Genomic DNA, 21107 nt, shown 5'->3' on the forward strand with positions numbered 1-21107 from the left:
TCCACAAGTACATCTGTCAAAAGACCAGCAGTTTATACGAATTAATTTAAAAGTAAATGATGAGGCTATAGCTCAAAAAGTGGAGCTCAATCCTAGACCAGAGGGACAGATGGTGTTATCGGCCCAACAAGAGAAATTGTTAGAGCAAATACCACCAGTGGTGTGGTCCAAAAGCAAAACGGATGTAGGACTAGTAAAAACAGCCTTACCAGTAAAAATAAAAGTAAAACCGGGAGCAAAACTGCCTCACCAAAGGCAGTATCCATTAAAACCTCAGGCTATTGAAGGCATAAAACCAGTAATTAAGGGACTAATGGCAGCTGGAGTTCTAATAAAAACTGCAAGCCCATGCAATACTCCTATCTATCCTATCCCTAAAAACAATACCAAAGAGTATCGGCTGGTACATGATTTGCGTCCTATCAATGCAATAATAGAAATGGATGCACCTATAGTACCTGATCCGCATACTATACTATCAAGCATCCCTGCTGGAGCAAAATGGTACACAGTAATAGATCTGTGTTCAGCCTATTTCAGTGTGCCTGTGCACCCAGACTCACAACATTTGTTTGCATTCACATTTCTGGGACAACAGCTAACGTATACACGGCTACCTCAGGGACTGAACCTGTCCCCAGCCATCTTTAACAAAGTCCTGGCTGAAGATTTACAACACCTTGACATACCCAGTACATTGGTGCAATATATGGATGATCTCCTTATTGCATCAGAGACTCAAGAACAGTGTGAAAAAGATTCATTAATTGTATTGCATGCATTGGCAGATGGAGGTCATAAAGTAAGTAAGGACAAATTGCAGTTCTGCAAACAACAAGTAGAATACTTGGGAAGACAGTTGTGTGGGACCACGCGATGTATAGCCCCAAGCCAAGTGGAGGCTATAATCAAGGCTCCCAAACCCCAAACAGTGGGACAGATGCTTTCATTCCTTGGGATGGCAGGGTACAGTCGGCCGTGGATTTGTGATTATGCTATAAAAACTGCACCTTTGCGTGCCATGATTAGAGCAGTGGGGCAAACAAGCAATGCAGCTCTCCTCGTCTGGACAGATCAGGCAACGGGAGCTTTTGAGGCCCTAAAAACAGACATGCAATCTGCTCCCGCGTTAGGTAACCCAGATTATGGGAAACCTTTCCATTTGTATATTACTGAAAAAACTGGATATGCTTGTGCTGTACTAATGCAGGAAACAAATGAAGGAAAACAACCATTGGCCTATTATAGTACAAAGCTTGACAACATTGAAACAGGATTGCCACCATGCTATCAGGGTCTAGCAGCAGCTGCCTTTGCATTTCAAAAAGCATCATCCATAATCATGGGACATGCAGTAACGTTGTACACGTCGCATCAGTTACATGCCCTGCTAACCAGTCAACGTTTTGTCTTAACACAAGCTAGACGCACTGGATATGAAGTTGTGTTGTCCGCTCCAGAAATAACAATACAACGTTGTCACACGGTGAATCCCGCCACCAAATTGACCACACCGTTAGATGGTACTCCACATAACTGTGTGGCAGAGACAGAGAAATTTTTGAGAGCCAGAGAACATTTGTATAATCACGCCATAGATGCAGATCTAACCCTGTTCGTGGATGGCTCATGCTTTCGGGATGCCGCGGGATTGCATGCGGGTATGGGGATTGTTAAACTAAACACGGATGGCGAGACCTTTGAATTACTGGAGTCCCAAGGAATTGATCAGCCTTGTTCAGCCCAACTGGCAGAAATCAAAGCCTTAACTATGGCTTGCCAGATAGCTAAAGATCAACGTGTTAATATCTACACAGACTCAGCCTACGCTTATGGCGTATGTCATGTACATGCAAACATTTGGAAACAAAGGGGATTCCTGAGAGCAGATGGCACCCCTGTCACTCATGGAGAAGCGATTTCCCAACTGTTACAAGCTCTCCAATTACCGTCTGAGGTAGCCATCATTAAATGTGCAGGTCATCAAAAGAATAATAACATCATAGCTCAAGGTAACAATCTAGCAGATGACGCAGCTCGCAAAGGAGCACAAGGAGAAAATATGTTTCCCCTGCTAACCATCCAAGATTGTGCCCCACTGGTTTCACTTGACGCACTGATAGTGGCTCAAAGTAGGGCCAGTGGAGAAGAAAAACGAATGTGGGTTAAACGAGGCGCTATTGAGACACTCAGTCAGGGGCCAGCGGACAAGCTGTGGCGCAGTAGTCATGGACATTTTGTGTTACCCACCAATTTATTACGACATGCAATCATTTGGGCCCACGGACCCGATCATTGTTCGCGAGTCCAAATTATGAACAAACTAAAAGCTGTCTGGTGGTCACCATATATGGCAGCTACAGTGGACCGTTTGTTGAATGAGTGTGAGGTATGTGCACAGTACAATGTCCGGAAATCATTCACAGCCCCTTTAGCCCACATTCCGGTCCCTGATGGGCCATTCAGACATCTTATGATGGATTTCATAGACATGGGAGCTGAAAATCAAGTTAAACGAATGAGATATGTTTTGGTAGTGATATGCAGATTCAGCCGATGAATTGAGGCAGTAGCCTCTGCAAATCAAGACCATAAAACGGTAGCCAAATTCTTGTGCCGAGATGTCTTTCCAAGATTTGGCATTCCAGATACTATCTCATCTGACAACGGTAGGGCTTTTGTAGCCAAGGTTACACAAGAAACATTCAAACAATTGGGTATCAAACAGAAGTTTGGGTGTGTTTATCACCCCCAATCAAATGGGGCGGTGGAACGGGCTAATGGCATTTTAAAGAACAAACTAGCAAAAATCATAGCAGACAGCAATGGCAAACTAACCTGGCTGGATGCGTTGCCGCTTGCTTTATTGTCAATGCGCTCACAAACTAACCGACTAACCCATTTGACACCATTTGAAGCTCTTACAGGTCGGCCGATGCCTATTCCATACCTGAGAGGACCCTACGAAGGACCATCGCTGGAGCAGCTACAAGACGAATGGCATAATTATCTGAGACAGTTAACCCAAATACACAAAACTATCTTTTTGCAGGTCAAAGGTGCTACAGAAGACAGAGAAGCAGAGATTCCACTTGAAAATCAGAGCATCCAGCCTGGTGATCTGGTTTACGTCAAGGTGTTCAAAAAGAAGTGGGACAGGCCCCGCCGAGAAGGTCCTTTCAAAGTTATTCTTGCCTCACGTACAGCAGTCAAAGTAGACGGTAAGGACACTTGGTTTCATTTAAACCACTGCTGTAGGGTTGGTGGCCCAGCGCCCCTGCGGCCTCGGCAAGCTCGTCTTGGCAGAGCCGCCGGGCCAAGGGGGGAAGCAGGAGAAGCCAGAGACCCTACAGCAGCACCGAGGGACGGCCACGCCTCCCTGCAGCCAGAAGAAGCACCGAGGGAAGGCCACTCCTCCCTGCAGACAGACTCAGGCCAAGGCGCTCACAGAGACTGATTGAACAAAGACGACGCACAGCTTCAGAGAGTAGTGGATCCCTGCCAGATAGAGCAGCGACAGACTCAGATGCAGACTCAGAAACAACTGGAGACGCAGGCCAACAGACAGACAGAAATACAGACCGACAGATAGACAGGCCACAGGAGACATCAGACTCGGACAGCAACTCAGTAGATTTACCGACAGAAGAACCACAGGAAGTACAACCCAGACAAAGCACAGATACACCACACATCCCTAGTGACAGCTCATCTAGTGACGGCTCACTTAGTAGCACATCTAGTAGCACATCTCAACAGTCATCAGAGCAATGATTAAGGAATTATTCAAGGGATTGACAATACTACTGGTGGTCAGTATGGGAGAAAATAGACATCCAAAACATACAACGGACTGTGCCGTGGCCATGGCCGCAATAGCAGCTAAACAAGGCATTCTAAACACAGGAAAAACATATAATTTGGTATACATTAAATCAAAAGCCTACAATCAATCAATCAATCAATCAACTTTTTTCTTGTATAGCGCCAAATCACAACAAACAGTTGCCCCAAGGCGCTCCACATTGCAAGGCAAGGCCATACAATAATTATGAAACACAGTCTACGTCTAAAGCAACATAACCAAGGGATGGTCCAGGGTCACCCGATCCAGCCCTAACTATAAGCCTTAGCGAAAAGGAAAGTTTTAAGCCTAATCTTAAAAGTAGAGAGGGTATCTGTCTCCCTGATCTGAATTGGGAGCTGGTTCCACAGGAGAGGAGCCTGAAAGCTGAAGGCTCTGCCTCCCATTCTACTCTTACAAACCCTAGGAACTACAAGTAAGCCCGCAGTCTGAGAGCGAAGCGCTCTAATGGGGTAATATGGTACTACAAGGTCCCTAAGATAAGATGGGACCTGATTATTCAAAACCTTATAAGTAAGAAGAAGAATTTTAAATTCTATTCTAGCATTAACAGGAAGCCAATGAAGGGAGGCCAACACGGGTGAGATATGCTCTCTCCTGCTAGTCCCCGTCAGTACTCTAGCTGCAGCATTCTGAACCAACTGAAGGCTTTTTAGGGAACTTTTAGGACAACCTGATAATAATGAATTACAATAGTCCAGCCTAGAGGAAACAAATGCATGAATTAGTTTTTCAGCATCACTCTGAGACAAGACCTTTCTGATTTTAGAGATATTGCGTAAATGCAAAAAGGCAGTCCTACATATTTGTTTAATATGCGCTTTGAATGACATATCCTGATCAAAAATAACTCCAAGATTTCTCACAGTATTACTAGAGATCAGGGAAATGCCATCCAGAGTAACGATCTGGTTAGACACCATGCTTCTAAGATTTGTGGGGCCAAGTACAATAACTTCAGTTTTATCTGAGTTTAAAAGCAGGAAATTAGAGGTCATCCATGTCTTTATGTCTGTAAGACAATCCTGCAGTTTAGCTAATTGGTGCGTATCCTCTGGCTTCATGGATAGATAAAGCTGGGTATCATCTGCGTAACAATGAAAATTTAAGCAATACCGTCTAATAATACTGCCCAAGGGAAGCATGTATAAAGTGAATAAAATTGGTCCTAGCACAGAACCTTGTGGAACTCCATAATTAACTTTAGTCTGTGAAGAAGATTCCCCATTTACATGAACAAACTGTAATCTATTAGACAAATATGATTCAAACCACCGCAGCGCAATGCCTTTAATACCTATGACATGCTCTAATCTCTGTAATAAAATTTTATGGTCAACAGTATCAAAAGCAGCACTGAGGTCCAACAGAACAAGCACAGAGATAAGTCCACTGTCCGAAGCTACAAGAACATAGGAATACAGGGAAAGCTGGGGGATTACATATTAGGCGAAGCCATTAGCATCAAATGTGAAGAGGAGGGAACACTCAACATAGAGGTAATTTGTGATAAAAGAGGATGCAGGGAAACCAAGCAAGACGTAACTGTTACAGTACATGAAGCCACAAAATGGGTAAAAATCAAACCAAGGAAAAAGAGGACAATTAGAAGCCTAGAAACAAGCAGTCACTTAGGGAGATGGGATCCCAGTACAGACCTAGCCCGCACACAAGGGTTGAAGACCAATTTATTTTACCAATGGTTGAAATTTTCGGCTAGGCAGATCAGTGAAAAGCCTTGCATAGCCTGTCACCGGAAAGGTGTGATACCTCAGGCTAAACCCCTACCTGATATCAACAACTGTTATAGGAGTCCCCAACATAACTCAGACCAAGCAGAATGCTATACACAATGTGTTATGAAAATGGCAGTAGGTGATGAAAAATATGCTGCCGACAGTAAACTTTGTCCAGTGCCCCTAAGTACAGAAGGAACCGTTCCACCTATGATTAAAATAGAGAAAGGGATGATACACCCATTCTGTATAGCTAAAGGCTTAGTAGCACAATACATAAGCGATTGGCAGGTAGGGACGACCCAGCCAAAACACCACATACAGTGTATGCAAAAGCAGCAAGAATACAAACCGGCCAAAACAGCATGGAACATTACCGTCTGTCACACCCTGCCAGCAGCAGGCATACAGTGTGAACAAATAGTACCGGCCACAGGGGGGTCTGTAATTGGACTGAATCTCACCTATGCTTCATGGGTATCTACTCCAAATTTAGCTAAGGGAACGGTACCCTTAGCTGACATCTTTTGGATATGCGGACAAAAAAGGAAACTCCTGTCATCGCTGTCCCCGAATTGGAAAGGCCTTTGTGCTCCTGTGATGCTCACAGGAGCAATAACAGTAATTGAAATGCCGAACTCAATACAACCCATGCCACAGAAACTTCGTAAGAAAAGAGGAATAATGACGTTTAAAACAGACTACAACATCACAGTAAGAAACGGGATACCAGAAGGGATACCCCGACAGTTAGAAGCCATAGACAGTAGCAGAGTTAAAGCAGATGAAGATGCGGATAAATGGGGATGGGCATTGGCTCTGTTCGGGGTTACTCCAAAAATCCGTTCTAGGTTCCAGGAGGTGCAGTGGATTAATTACTTGTGGTATAATCAGCAAAGATACCTGAACTGGACATTGGCAGCAGTAGGAGCCTTAACCGAACAACTGCACGCCACCTCGCTAATGACAATGCAAAATAGATTAGCTATCGAGATGATGATGGCTGATGAACAAGGAGTTTGTATTATGATCAAAGCCACCGAATGTTGCACAGCTATTCCCATGCGTACAGGGGAAGACGGAAATTTGACAGAGCTCTTAATCACACTTGAAGAGATGCAACAGGAACTGTTAAGTAACTCCATAGGAGGGAGAAATGGAACTGACGATTCTGGATACATTGTAGGGAATGGAATGAATATTGGCCCACTGTTTTCACTGTTTGGGACTCTAAGGAGAGGGTGGATATCATGGAAAGACTGGTTATACCAGATAGGTGTAATCTTGGCACTAACAGGGGTGGCGGTCTTGCTGGTAATATGTTGTGGTATTCCCTTGATAAAATTTCTGGTCAATAAATTGCTTTCATCCACAGTAGGACAGCTCCCACTGTTAGCCATCTGAGCCCTAGAAGAAAGCACAAACGAAACAGACAGAGAACCAGAATATATGGAAATGGATGAAATACCAATTATCCTCCCCGACAGCCCCCAGCTCCCTAATATTGTGGCGTACACCCCAGATAGGGAGGACTGGGATGGACCGTGCTTGGTGATATTGTAGACGAGGAAGAAGACATGCACGCACATTTACATTCACACACATGCACCCACAAAAATGAGGGATAGGATAGACAATATCTGAAAGAATGACATGGAGCTGTAATAATGAACGTATATGTATATTACTAGGACACAGGAGTATGGCTGAGAGACCAGACTCCCCTGATCAGGGACCTATGCCTGATCTGCCTCTATCAAGTCTGATTGGACTCTCAGAACTGTTTGGAGAAGAGGATATGCAGGAGGGATGGTCGAGACATGATTGGTCGCCACAGCCGCCTTCCATCCAGCAGCTAAACCAGTTGGCAACAGAAGGATCTTCATCGTTCCAGCACCTGGCGATGACGGCTTCACAGAATCTGCCTGTAGCAAGAGTCGGCCCGAGGACTCCACCATCACCTGAAGGACCCTTTGGACTCAGGAACACACCCCTTCCGCAGATGCCATGGAGACAGTCACATGTGCCAGTGGCAACGATACCCTCCAGGGGAGGCAGCCAAGGTCGGCCATATGCAGCAACCGCCCGAGTGCATCCTAGACCCAATTCACTGCTAGGACCTGTCCCCAGCTTTCCACCCCCAAGGCAGGAGAGATATTCTGATCAGCCCAGTACCTCTGGAGGAGGATCAGCAGGGGTAGACCTTAGCCAAACTCACCCACCAGGACAGAGGGGAGCATTGTACAGGCTGCTAAATGCCCAGAGTGTCCCACCCACTTGCCTGTGCGACATCAACAATACTCCCCCCACACACGAAATGCCTTCCCCCTTGTACTTCCTGTCCCCTGGACTGCACAACCTTAATCTGGTCATGGTCACCCCACTGGACATGGCAATCTTGGTTCGAGAGCTTCGTCTTCCACAAGAGTCTGTTCCAAAAACCTTGGAGCAGCTCCTGCCCCTCACAAATCACATTCCCCATGAGCTATTTGAGGAAATCATGCCACAACTAAGTCAGACAGCTGCATACCTGTTCAGGATACACCGTGGCAATGCCAACATCTCTTGTGCTCAGGAGGGCCTCCATACTCAACTGTGTGGTCTTCAGTCTAGTATGGACATGCTAGCCTGCATGATGGAGCATATGGAAAGGGAACAGCTAGGGCTGGCCACCACCACCCTGAATGTGGGCAAGAATTCTCTGGGGGCCCTGTACAACCTGGCCAAGCAGCACAAGGAGCTGGAAAGATCCATCAGAGAACTGCACGACTGTCTGAAAGCCAGAATTCCTGATCCTTCCCCCACTACCCCTGAAAGGCCAACCTCCCCATGTTCCCCAACTTCTCCCAAAACTTCAGATGCTGAGTAAATGCTGAGGAGCGCGGACTGACGTAATGGCACTGAACACGGACTATGATCTTGGTTCTTGAGTTTGAATTGCGGACTGGTTTCAGAAATCTGAGTGTAAATAAAAACAAAGGATATATGTTAGTAACGAAGGTTGGGTAAATGTCTGTCCTTACCATCATCTGCGTAACACAGATAAAGCTAAATGCATACACATAGATATCACATTGCAAAGTTATAAAAAGGGGACCCTTACACGGCGTGTTTGTAGATTTAGTAGTAAAGATGCACCATAGGGACCCCTTTTTCTTAAATTATAGCATGCCTCAAGAGACATGCATCGCCTAAATTTGGCGTCTGGCCAAAAAGGGCATTAGAAAACAAGCTGAAAAAGAAGAAAAACAAAGTGGAGAATGTTGAGAAATGGCCTATAATGAAAACCATTATATGATTGACTAAGGCAAATGACTTAAGGACGGACATGAAGGGAAACCATTTATTGTGTTTATCATTTAACTAGACATAGCTGCGCTAACCTTAGAATTGTTTCTTGATTGGTTGACTAAATAGCGGTAACGTAGGGGTTATTTGATGCATTTAAATAATAAATGTGTGATGCTTTAACAAAATAATATGTAGAACCACGTATAATGGGTTGGAGCCTCTGGTTGAGTGAGTCAATAGATGCCAGAAGATGATTGGTTGCACTGATGTCAATGTGAAGCCTTTACTTTGCCATGATTAAGAGGTTGATGTAACTTGTTTTATGTGGCCATTTTAAGTGCCTTGAATTACACCAAAACTCAATGTTTGAATGTCACCTTGTGTTGATATAATCCAGCTAATTGCTCACCTTGTGCCTTAGTATGTAGGTTCACCTGCACTGCAATATATTTACCGTGTGAAGTATCACTGATATTCATATCCGCACCAGAGTTATCAGTAAGTCGAGTGATGTGTTTTTCTTTTTTATTGCAATGCACAAATGAGGATGTCTTGTCAGTAAACAACCCAAGAGTATAGTTGATGTAATGGGACTCTTTCGAGTCCCAGAGGAGGGACTGTAGAAGAATTTTTAGGTCCATATTTGAACTGTGATGAACTATCAAGTGTCCTGATCCGAACTGTATGTCCTCTGGTTGAACTAGCAGGTGTTCAACCCAAAAAAAAGGGCTCTATTAGTCATTTAGTCTGTCAGGGGCTTTCCAAGGCCTTTTAGGTGCTTTTCCGCAGGCCACGTGCAGGGGCCTGAGGCCAGCTGCACGTGTGGCTGAGGCCACGTGCGGAGGGGGCCTCAGGCCAGCTGCACCTGTGGCTGAAGGTCTTTTAAAAAAAATCAGTTGTAAATCCTTCATGTTTTAATGGGAGCATTTGTCACATTGAAATAATGGCCTAACACCTGCTTAGGGTTCACTAGAGGACGCTTCCAATAGAAAACCATGTCTTGGGAATGAAATAAATAAAAAAGTCGAAGGAGGAGCGATGCCCGCGGGTCTCCAATAAATAGACGAGCGCGGTTGTCATATTCAGTCTCTCTAGAGGACTCAGTTTGTCTAAGCTTTGTGTCGAAGGCTTAAATAAACTTAAAAACTCTGTGCATTTTATCTTGCTTAAGGCTGAATTATTCTAAAGTGTTGTGTCATTTTCTAGCATATCACTTGCAATTAGTTTGTTTTATCTAAAAGACGACATCCTGAGAAGACTAAAGACGAGCCGCAACAGTACTTTTATGCTGGATCATGCCCAAGGGAGCAGACACCTAGCCAAAATGTTATAGCTGAAGTTCCCTCACTGTGGCAGTGATAATTCTTGTCTGATTGTCTCTAAGTAGCTGTTTGTTTGACACAAAAACCATTCCACCAATATCCAAGGATTCTCCAAAAAGACTTGGTACCAAAGACCTTGTTCCAGTCATCACCTGGTTAGCATCCAAATCTCGCAACGATGCATCAGGAAACTAAACACTTGGACTGTCATTCTCATGCCATTTAGCTATTTATTACCATTTTCCATGATGTGCTGCATAGTAAAGTGCACTTACCCTATGTACCTTAGACCAGGGACTTTCAAAGTGTGGGATAGTGAGCCCTATCCCTCCGAGAACAAATGAATGCTGCCCCCCCACCGATACACATATATACAATTTCAACATCTTAATGTGTTTCTTTTTATTCTTTTACAGATCTTAAACACATTTTAAAAGTATTTGTGCATTTTTAAGGAACTGTCTATGCATTTACACATTACAGCCTTTGTAAACATTTTAAACATGTTTTTAAAGAACTTTCTATTCTTTCACACATTTTACACCCTTTTCAAACATTTTAAACATGTGTTTTTAAGGAACTTTCTATTCTATTTTTATCTTTTGTCATATTTTAAACATTGTTTTTAAACTTTGAAACATCTGTTTTTAAATGTCTTTGGCATAACTAACACATTTTAACATAAATAATAAGGGATGGTATTGATAAGATTTTATCTATCAATGCCATTATTGATTCCGCTTATCGATCCGATTCCCTAATCAAAACCTCCTGTGAATTTTCTGTGTACTAAAAGTAGGCTTTGCAGGTTTTTTTTGTGTCAATAACATTTTACTGAGTCTTAATGTAAATAAATATGAAATTGGTCACTGGATCCTTGATCTCTGGACATAAGTAGAAATAAACAAAATCTGTAGCTTTTCTCAAAAGCATTTCCTTTCAGACATGGCACAAATCTAACTCTATACCTCTGAGCTGAGCTCTTGCAGCCGGCTGCACTGCCTGTCAACATTAATGTAATTCATAAAGAATGCAGGACGTCTCATTTTGGAAGGAAAAAAGTTTTAGTCTGTTATGTTTGGAAAGAGGTGTCATTTGATTTAAACTGTGATTAGCTTTGAAGTTATTAATTCCAGCCAGACTCTAACTTGACTCAGTAGAGAGCGGTGCAACGTTTGGAGTTGTGTGAACAGAATGGAGGACAATTCTAATTTCTTACCTCCAACAAGACAAGAGTTCCAGTTAGTAATTTTAATCCACACAAAGTGACTCACAATTGACATTTTCAAATGGCTTTGAGAGGGATTAAGAAGCAGACTTGTCACTTCTGAAAAGCAGCGAAGCAGACAACCAACGAAGGAGCGGGTCAGAGCACTGCTTCTTGTTTCAAGCTTCAAAGCAGAGCCATTACAGAAGCGTTGATTATAGACTCTGCAGTGGGTCTGTAATCAACGTAAAGAAATGTTCATTCTCCCGATAAAACACCCTCAAACAACGGCCGCTGAAGGACCGATAAGGGACTCGTTAAGCAAAAATGCTGTTGTCGGTGGATCGAATCATTTCTTAATCATTCTCAAAGAACTGGTTCATGATACCCATCCCTCACACCCCCTGAAGAACTCTGGCGGGGGGGGGGGAGCCTCATGGTTTGAAAACCACTGCTTTAGACCATATTGTACTATATACCGTACTGCCAAGATATGGCCCTATGTGGCTGAGTGATAGGGCAGTTCTTGGTCTTGCTTGTTGTTGAAGATAATTTACCTTTCTTTTTTTTTTTTTTAAGGCCTGATCCCTGTCACAGCGTCTGCAGACGCTGTGGAAGTAGCCTTGAACAGCCTTTGGTCCATCAGACCCGACTCAGTCCAGGTCACTAAACAAGACCACAGTCAAGGAAGTGAATACAGTCACCTTTAATTCAGACAGAGGTATGAAAAGTCATAAAAACTGATGTTAGCGGAACAACGTAATATTAGTGATTATGTGGTGAGTTTGTGAAGTCATTTAGTTACAAGAAACCTGACTAGAGAATCAAATTTTACACGACTCTAACCAATATGTTATATTCATGTTTTCTCAATAAACTGTTTAGTTTGATCAGAACAAATAAACAAATATTAAAGATGTCTCGTGAAAGCATGTGATCAGTTTTTATGGTCTGCAGGAGACTTTGAAGCACTGCAATATGACATTTGTGGCGCCAACGTCAATATGACTGTTACTGAAGTGACCAAGGGTCAAAGCAACATGATGACCTTCACTCTGGTGTGGGGAAGAGTCCCGACTAAACCCATTCCCTTCAACGTCACGGACTCTGAGGTACTGTGATAAAATGTTTCGATTTATATTCAGGTTTTTTGTGTGCTGAGTTTTACCAAAAACATTTTCACTCAACATTTTACTCAGAGGAAAACTTCTGAACTTTTTGTGTTCATCAGCACCCAGATGTTGGTGATGGATCAACATTGCATAAATGAGAATTTTTCAACATTTTGATCAAGTCTCAAAATCTAATCCTGATCTGAGAAGACCTGCTAGATATGTGATATCTCACGTGATAACAAATCTCGATAATTTAATCCGATAATGTAAAGTACAAGGATCGCTTGTCCTTCAGCTATAGAGATACATTTGTGGGAAAACGTTTCAGCAGAAAGTCAGAAAATGTGGTGTAAGTGCAAATGTGGGATGTTATGTTGCATTTTTTATGATTGTGAATATAAAGTGTCAAACAGGTGGAGCAGAACCAGATCATTCCCTCTGTGGTGACCCCAAACAGACGGGGGAAGCACAGTTTTTATTTTATTTAAGCTGAGGTTGGACATTTTTCTAATGAATGGATTTTTACCCGACAACATTACAAGACAAATGTAGGTAAGGGCCCTGTCACGCTAGAGCACCTATGAATTGGAAGAACAAACAGAATTCTAGCTGCAGTCATACGGGACAGACAAATGTACGGCCGTGTACAAATACCCAGGATGTGGTACAGAGCCAGCACGAATGATTCGTGCAATAAAAAGTGCAGATGGACCACCCAGAGTGCAGGTCAATGCGGACATGAATCTTCCCCCACAAAAGAATAATAACAGAATAAAATATAATGCAATGTTAAAATACCCTCGGCCGTACGAGCCTTGTGTTCTTTATAATTTGCAGTTGTTTAATTATTAAGATCTTGTTGTCTTACACGCAATTTGTAGCTCACAAAAGCCCCTCTATTAATCAGTCAGTCATAAACAATATTTACATCTTAACAGCGTCTGCAGGAGGCTTTGTGTGCATGTACATGAGCTTTTGACAAAAGTGGAAGTTATGCAAATCAAGGAATATTTGTAGATCACCCTCTGTGCATTTGCTGGTATTGACACAAATTTAATGCCATAGGAAGTTAGCTTTGACTTAGCAGAAATTAGCATGCACATAACGCTGCAAAATGTGTTATAAGGTTACAAAGTGTTTTCAGTTTTAGAAGTGTTTATTTCGTGCGATCTTTTACATATTATATGACAGAGGATATATTTACACACAAACAGAACAGAGTTTTGCAGCTAGCTACCAGCCTGTGATGTCACCATGCTAACATCCGTGAAATAAGTTCAGAGGTGTTATAAGGTTCCAAAAATGACGTTTTCGGTTTTTAAGTTTTTATTTCTCGGCAGCTTTTACATAATATACAGTGACAGATATAAGTATTTGAACACCCTGTGATTTTGCAAGTTCTCCCACTTACAAATCATGGAGGGGTCTGAAATTTTCAAAATCCGCAAATTACAATGTATGATTTTTTTGAATAATTTGTGTTACTGCTGCAAATAAGTATTTGAACACCTGTGAAAATCAGTGTTATTTGGTACAGTAGCCTTTGTTTGCATTTAAAGAGCTCAAACATTTCCTGTAGGTTTTCACACACTGCAGCAGGGATTTTGGTCCACTCCTCCATACAGATCTTCTCTAGATCTTTCAGCTGTGGAGTTTCAGCTCCCTCCAAAGATTTTCTATTGAGTTCAGGTCTGGAGACTGGCCGGGCCACTCCAGGACTAAGAAATGCTTCTTACGGTGCCCCTCCTTAGTTGCCCTGGCTGTGTGTTTGGGGTCATTGTCATGCTGGAAGACCCAGCCATGACCCATCTTCAGTGCCCTTACTGAGGGAAGGAGGTTGTTTGCCAAAATCTCACAATACATGACCCCATCCATCCTCCCTTCAATATGGTGCACTCATCCTGTCCCCTGTGCAGAAGAGCACTCCAAGAGTATGATGGTTCCACCCCCCATGCTTCACGGTTGGGATGGTTTTCTTGGGTTTGTTCTCATCCTCTAAACATGGTAAGTGGAGTTGATTCCAAAAAGCTCTATTTTTGTCTCATCTGACCACATGACCTTCTCCCATGCCTCCTCTGGATCATCCAGATGGTCACTGGTGAAGTTTAAACAGGCCTGGACATGTGTCTGGCTTGAGCAGGGGGACCTTGCTGCCCTGCGGGATTTTAAACCATGACAGCATCATGTTACTAATGTAATCTTTGTGACTGTGGTCCCAGTTCTCTTCAGGTCATTGACCAGGTCCTACTGTGTAGTTCTGAGCTTTCTCAGAATCATCCTCCTTCACATGTATTTGTTTTAATTAATTTATTTGTTATACTGTAACTGTATTTTTATTGCTACATCTTGGCCAGGGCTCCCTTGAAAAAGAGGTTTTTAATCTCCCTGGTAAAATAAAGGTTAAATGAGGAAAAAAAAAAAAAAATCCTTACCCCACTAAGTAAGATCTTGCATGGAATCTCAGACCGAGGGAGATTGACAGTCATCTTGTGTTTCTTCCCCTTTCTAATAAATAATCATAACAGTTGTTGTCTTCTACCAAGCTGCTTGCCTGTTGTCCTGTAGTCCATCCCAGCCTTGTGCAGGTCTACAGTTTTGTCCCTGGTGTCCTTAGACAGCTCTTTGGTCTTGTCTATGGTGGACAGGTTGGAGTGTGATTGAGTGTGAACAGGTGTCTTTTATACAGGTAACAAGTTCAATGTTCCTCCATGATTTCTAAGTGAGAGAACTTGCAAAACCGCAGGGTGTTCAAATACTTATTTTCCTCAGTGTATGAGAGACTTAAACACAAAACAAAGCGGTTTTGAAGATATCACGGTGCAGCTCTACTCTGATTGGCTGTCATCCCCCCACCACTCAAAAACAAAGCAGAACAGATTCAAACAGAATGTGACATTTTAACCTCTTAAAATACATCTTAAAATATCTCAAGGTTAGCTATCTTTGAACTTGTCCAAGGTCTGTGTCCCAAGAATGTTCCCTGTTGTGAAAATGTAGGGACACGGACCCACAACAGGGGGAGCAAATGAACGGACAATGGAATAAGCCAAAATATAACAATTTAATGTTGTGAATGTGCGCAACAGACAACACAATTGAGATCAACAGTCAGTAAGTCACGGTGACGTGTGGGCAGGCTTGAGGATAGAAGACGCCCATCCAGAAAAGAGCCGGATCCCACACGCTTTCCACTGCCACCAGATCTGAAGCACCCCGGAGCCACCAAGCGCTGGGTCCCCAGGTGGCCACTGCCTCCAGCTGTCAGATCAGGTACTGCTGGCAGGAAGAACAGACAGGTGATGGTGGGTGTGTGAACACCCAGCAAACAGTCAGAAAGGGTGGGAAACACCTCCACCTCTCAATCAGTCACACAGGAACAAAAACGTGCAGCGCCTGAAGGACTACTTATCGGAGGAGCGAAGACGTCGTCTCCTCCCAGCTTCCAGCTGCTGACCAGTCAAACAGGTACGTCTACAAATGTTCAGAAAGTTGTATGACACCAAAATCACGGCTGATCGTTTACCTGATCGGTAGACGATTTCTCGGCAGTGAGGTGACGATGCTGCCCGGCTTTTATGGAGATGTGGTTGTGATGAGTGACAGCTGTCACTCCCGGTTGCTCCAGCGCCCTCTCGTGCCTGAAGCCCGCACTTCAGGCAGGGCGCCCTCTGGTGGTGGGCCAGCAGTACCTCCTCTTCAGCGGCCCACACAACAGTTCCCTGTGAAGACGCCAGGTCTTTGCAATACCCGATGGCCATATGGTGGCCTCGGGTAATAAAAGACCAGGAATAAAAACAACACAGTACAAAACCCCACAATGCCGCACCCGAGGTCTGGGTGGAAAGCAAGCAGGGGTGGGGAGTGGGGGGGCAGTGTAAGGACAGTTCCTGGGTCGGAATCCCCCCCACCACCACCTTCACACACTCTCTGTCCGCACTTTCGCTTCCTCTTTGGAAATCAGCTGTTCACTGGGGGCGTGGCAAACTGAGCAGCACCAAATCCGACGTGGCTCCTGGACGCCCCCGCTGAATAACGGACCGTTACCTGCCACACCCGCAACGTGTGTGTACATCCAGTCCCGCTACAGGCCTGTCCTGCCCGCACCCGTGAAACACTGAGAATATATGTGCGTATAATAGCACTGCTTTCATACTCTGTCTCCTCTCGTGTCACTGGGGAAAACACATCATTTAGGCCATTAATAATGTGTGGTTGAATGTTTTGATTCCCTGGTCTGTACACAGTAAATTCACTGACGGTGTTAAATTAACACTGGTCAGGAGCAACACAACTATTTGGATATTTACATGTATTTTATAGACAGTCTCATGTGACATGTTAACATGCAGTGACTTACCGAGCTGTCACATGAGACTGTGAATGCCGGCACCCTCTCTCTGTCTCCCTCACTGTCTCTCTCTCACCCGTTCTCTTTAGATCAGCTGTGAATAACGGCCACCATGCTGACCAGGCGGTTCACGCACGTGACGCTTACACATGTGATGTGTGGGCAATGCACACGCAGCACTGTGATCAGCTATCATCCCGGCTGAGTAACAGGAGCAGGATGTCCAGAATGAGCATGTAATCACACATCCATTGACAGTCCACCATGTGTCAGAGGATTCATCTGATTTATCACGTTAACATGGCTGTTAGACCCCGTGCACACAGCTGCAGTGCACGTCAATGCGTCACAGAGATGCACTGACTCACTGACACATGAAAAAAAAGTGTTTTTGGTGTGTTTGCGCAGTGCACATGATGATTGTGTGCCAGGGACTTTGTACATTACAATATTCCCTTTTGTGCACTGACACGGAGTGTGTGTGAGGGGGTGAAGTTCGGCTCATCGGGGGCACAATTGGAACATGCCAATGCAATCAGACTTCTCCAAATGCTGGTGGGCGTGAATTTGTATGGCATTCATGCAATTTGTTTTAGTGTGAAATTAAAAGGTGGAGCCAAGAATATAGTATACTGACATGTTCCCTGTGGTAATACAGTTTATAAAATAGGTAGCTGACATTTTTCCAGAGTGGTAATAAATTATGCAAAGTTTCTACACTGAGTTTAGAACCTTAGACCTCAAACCCTTTTTTTTTACTGTTAATTACATAATTTTTAATGTTAATTTCTTAATGTATTTATAAATGTTTGTTTTTTGTTATGATATACACACTATTATTATAATTTAATATCAATGTTATTATTTTGTATTCTATCTTGTCATTTGATTTTTAAATATTGTATCACTTCCTGTTCCGGAGCACAGCGGTGTTTTTCTGTATCTGTTAGCTGTTTAATCTGCGCAGTTAGATTGATCTAGTTTTCTAGATTACGATTTGTTTCCCAGTGTAATCTTTACGTGCCTTAACTAAAGCACTCCTTCTGCTGAATCACCTCTAAATTATTTACACATTATTCACTTTGCGTGTTTTTAGGAATCCGCTAGCTTAGCGTAGCTACTAGCTCTTAGCCGATTTAGCATGGCGGCTTCTCCTGTCTCTCCCGCACTTTTCTGCTCTGGGTGTGAAATGTTTAGTTATTCCTCGGCCTCCTTTAGCAGTAACGGTACTTGTAATAAGTGTAGCTTATTCGTAGCTTTGGAGGCCAGGCTGGGCGAATTGGAGACTCGGCTCCGCACCGTGGAAAATTCTACAGCTAGCCAGGCCCCTGTAGTCGGTGCGGACCAAGGTAGCTTAGCCGCCGTTAGTTACCCCCTGGCAGATCCCGAGCAGCCGGGAAAACAGGCTGACTGGGTGACTGTGAGGAGGAAGCGTAGCCCTAAACAGAAGCCCCGTGTACACCGTCAACCCGTTCACATCTCTAACCGTTTTTCCCCACTCGACGACACACCCGCCAAGGATCAAACTCTGGTTATTGGCGACTCTGTTTTGCGAAATGTGAAGTTAGCGACATTGTAATTCACGTCGGCAGTAATGACACCCGGTTACGCCAATCGGAGGTCACTAAAATTAACATTAAATCGGTGTGTAACTTTGCAAAAACAATGTCGGACTCTGTAGTTTTCTCTGGGCCCCTCCCCAATCAGACCGGGAGTGACATGTTTAGCCGCATGTTCTCCTTGAATTGCTGTCTGTCTGAGTGGTGTCCAAAAAATGAGGTGGGCTTCATAGATAATTGGCAAAGCTTCTGGGGAAAACCTGGTCTTGTTAGGAGAGACGGCATCCATCCCACTTTGGATGGAGCAGCTCTCATTTCTAGAAATCTGGCCAATTTTCTTAAATCCTCCAAACCGTGACTATCCAGGGTTGGGACCAGGAAGCAGAGTTGTAGTCTTACACACCTCTCTGCAGCTTCTCTCCCCCTTAGATGATACCCAGCTTTATCTATCCATGAAGCCAGAGGACACACACCAATTAGCTAAACTGCAGGATTGTCTTACAGACATAAAGACATGGATGACCTCTAATTTCCTGCTTTTAAACTCAGATAAAACTGAAGTTATTGTACTTGGCCCCACAAATCTTAGAAACATGGTGTCTAACCAGATCCTTACTGTGGATGGCATTACCCTGACCTCTAGTAATACTGTGAGAAATCTTGGAGTCATTTTTGATCAGGATATGTCATTCAAAGCGCATATTAAACAAATATGTAGGACTGCTTTTTGCATTTACGCAATATCTCTAAAATCAGAAAGGTCTTGTCTCAGAGTGATGCTGAAAAACTAATTCATGCATTTATTTCCTCTAGGCTGGACTATTGTAATTCATTATTATCAGGTTGTCCTAAAAGTTCCCTAAAAAGCCTTCAGTTAATTCAAAATGCTGCAGCTAGAGTACTGACAGGGACTAGAAGGAGAGAGCATATCTCACCCATATTGGCCTCTCTTCATTGGCTTCCTGTTAATTCTAGAATAGAATTTAAAATTCTTCTTCTTATAAGGTTTTGAATAATCAGGTCCCATCTTATCTTAGGGACCTCGTAGTACCATATCACCCCAATAGAGCGCTTTGCTCTCAGACTGCAGGCTTACTTGTAGTTCCTAGGGTTTGTAAGAGTAGAATGGGAGGCAGAGCCTTCAGCTTTCAGGCTCCTCTCCTGTGGAACCAGCTCCCAATTCAGATCAGGGAGACAGACACCCTCTCTACTTTTAAGATTAGGCTTAAAACTTTCCTTTTTGCTAAAGCTTATAGTTAGGGCTGGATCAGGTGACCCTGAACCATCCCTTAGTTATGCTGCTATAGACGTAGACTGCTGGGGGGTTCCCATGATGCATTGTTTCTTTCTCTTTTTGCTCTGTATGCACCACTCTGCATTTAATCATTAGTGATCGATCTCTGCTCCCCTCCACAGCATGTCTTTTTCCTGGTTCTCTCCCTCAGCCCCAACCAGTCCCAGCAGAAGACTGCCCTTCCCTGAGCCTGGTTCTGCTGGAGGTTTCTTCCTGTTAAAAGGGAGTTTTTCCTTCCCACTGTAGCCAAGTGCTTGCTCACAGGGGGTCGTTTTGATCGTTGGGGTTTTACATAATTATTGTATGGCCTTGCCTTACAATATAAAGCGCCTTGGGGCAACTGTTTGTTGTGATTTGGCGCTATATAAAAAAATTGATTGATTGATTAAATGGACCACAATGTTAATACCGGTAACTGTTTTCACTTTCTTGTGTCATCCATGTATTTTTAACGTATTTACAATCATATTATGTACTTACATTGAACTTACTAAATAAAATCACTCACGCATACATGCACACAGAGGCTACTTCGCTTTTAATATAAATGATTTACTGCCCTCTGCTTGAATGGTGTCTGAGTCCAGCATGTAATTATCAATGTCCATTGATCAGTGCTGTTAGCTAATCTATATTAATAACCAAGTGGCCTCTGTGTGCGTGCGTGTGTATGGCTTTGGTCACGCAAAAACTGGGGACAACTAACATTTACTGTTATGTAAATGTTAGTTGCATGTTAGTTGCATCCGGAGCACACTGTTACTGTGCTCCGGAACTTTTTTCTGGTTCCGGAGCACAGCGGTGTTCTGCTGTATCTGTTAGCTGTTTGAACTGAGCTGTTTGAGTTCTTTGAATTAACAGTCTTTTTCAAGACTTTTTTACTTTTTTTACTTTTTCACCGTGCTCCAACGCCTAAAGAAGACCTCTAACGGTCGAAGCATCGCGACGGAGCTCTTTTATCAGCTAACCTTCATCAGCGTTGGCAAGCTAACTAGCTTGCTAACGCTTTCGTTTTTATTTTTATTTTATTTTTTAGCACTGTTGTCGTGCTGCTCCACAGCCTGCCTAGTGGATTTTTATTTTATTTTAGCACTGTTGTCGTGCATTACCTGTGCTGCTCCACAGCCTGTCCAGTGGATTTTTATTTTATTTTTTACCACTGTTGTCGTGTGTTACCTGTGCTGCTCCACAGCCTGTCCAGTGGATTTTTATTTTATTTTTAGCACTGTTGTCGTGTGTTACCTGTGCTGCTCCACAGCCTGTTCAGTGGATTTTTGTTTTGTTTTTTGGCACTGTTGTCGTGTGTTACCTGTGCTGCTCCACAGCCTGTCCAGTGGATTTTTATTTTATTTTTTACCACTGTTGTCGTG

The 21107-nt window shown here is 43.5% G+C and overlaps 1 pseudogene; it reads left to right on the plus strand.

Moving 5' to 3' along the window:
- LOC117502381 overlaps positions 1-21107 on the plus strand; it is a 107917-nt pseudogene that overhangs the window by 16080 nt on the left and 70730 nt on the right.

The sequence above is a fragment of the Thalassophryne amazonica genome, chromosome 20 (genome assembly GCF_902500255.1).
Source record: "Thalassophryne amazonica chromosome 20, fThaAma1.1, whole genome shotgun sequence".
NCBI lineage: Eukaryota > Metazoa > Chordata > Actinopteri > Batrachoidiformes > Batrachoididae > Thalassophryne > Thalassophryne amazonica.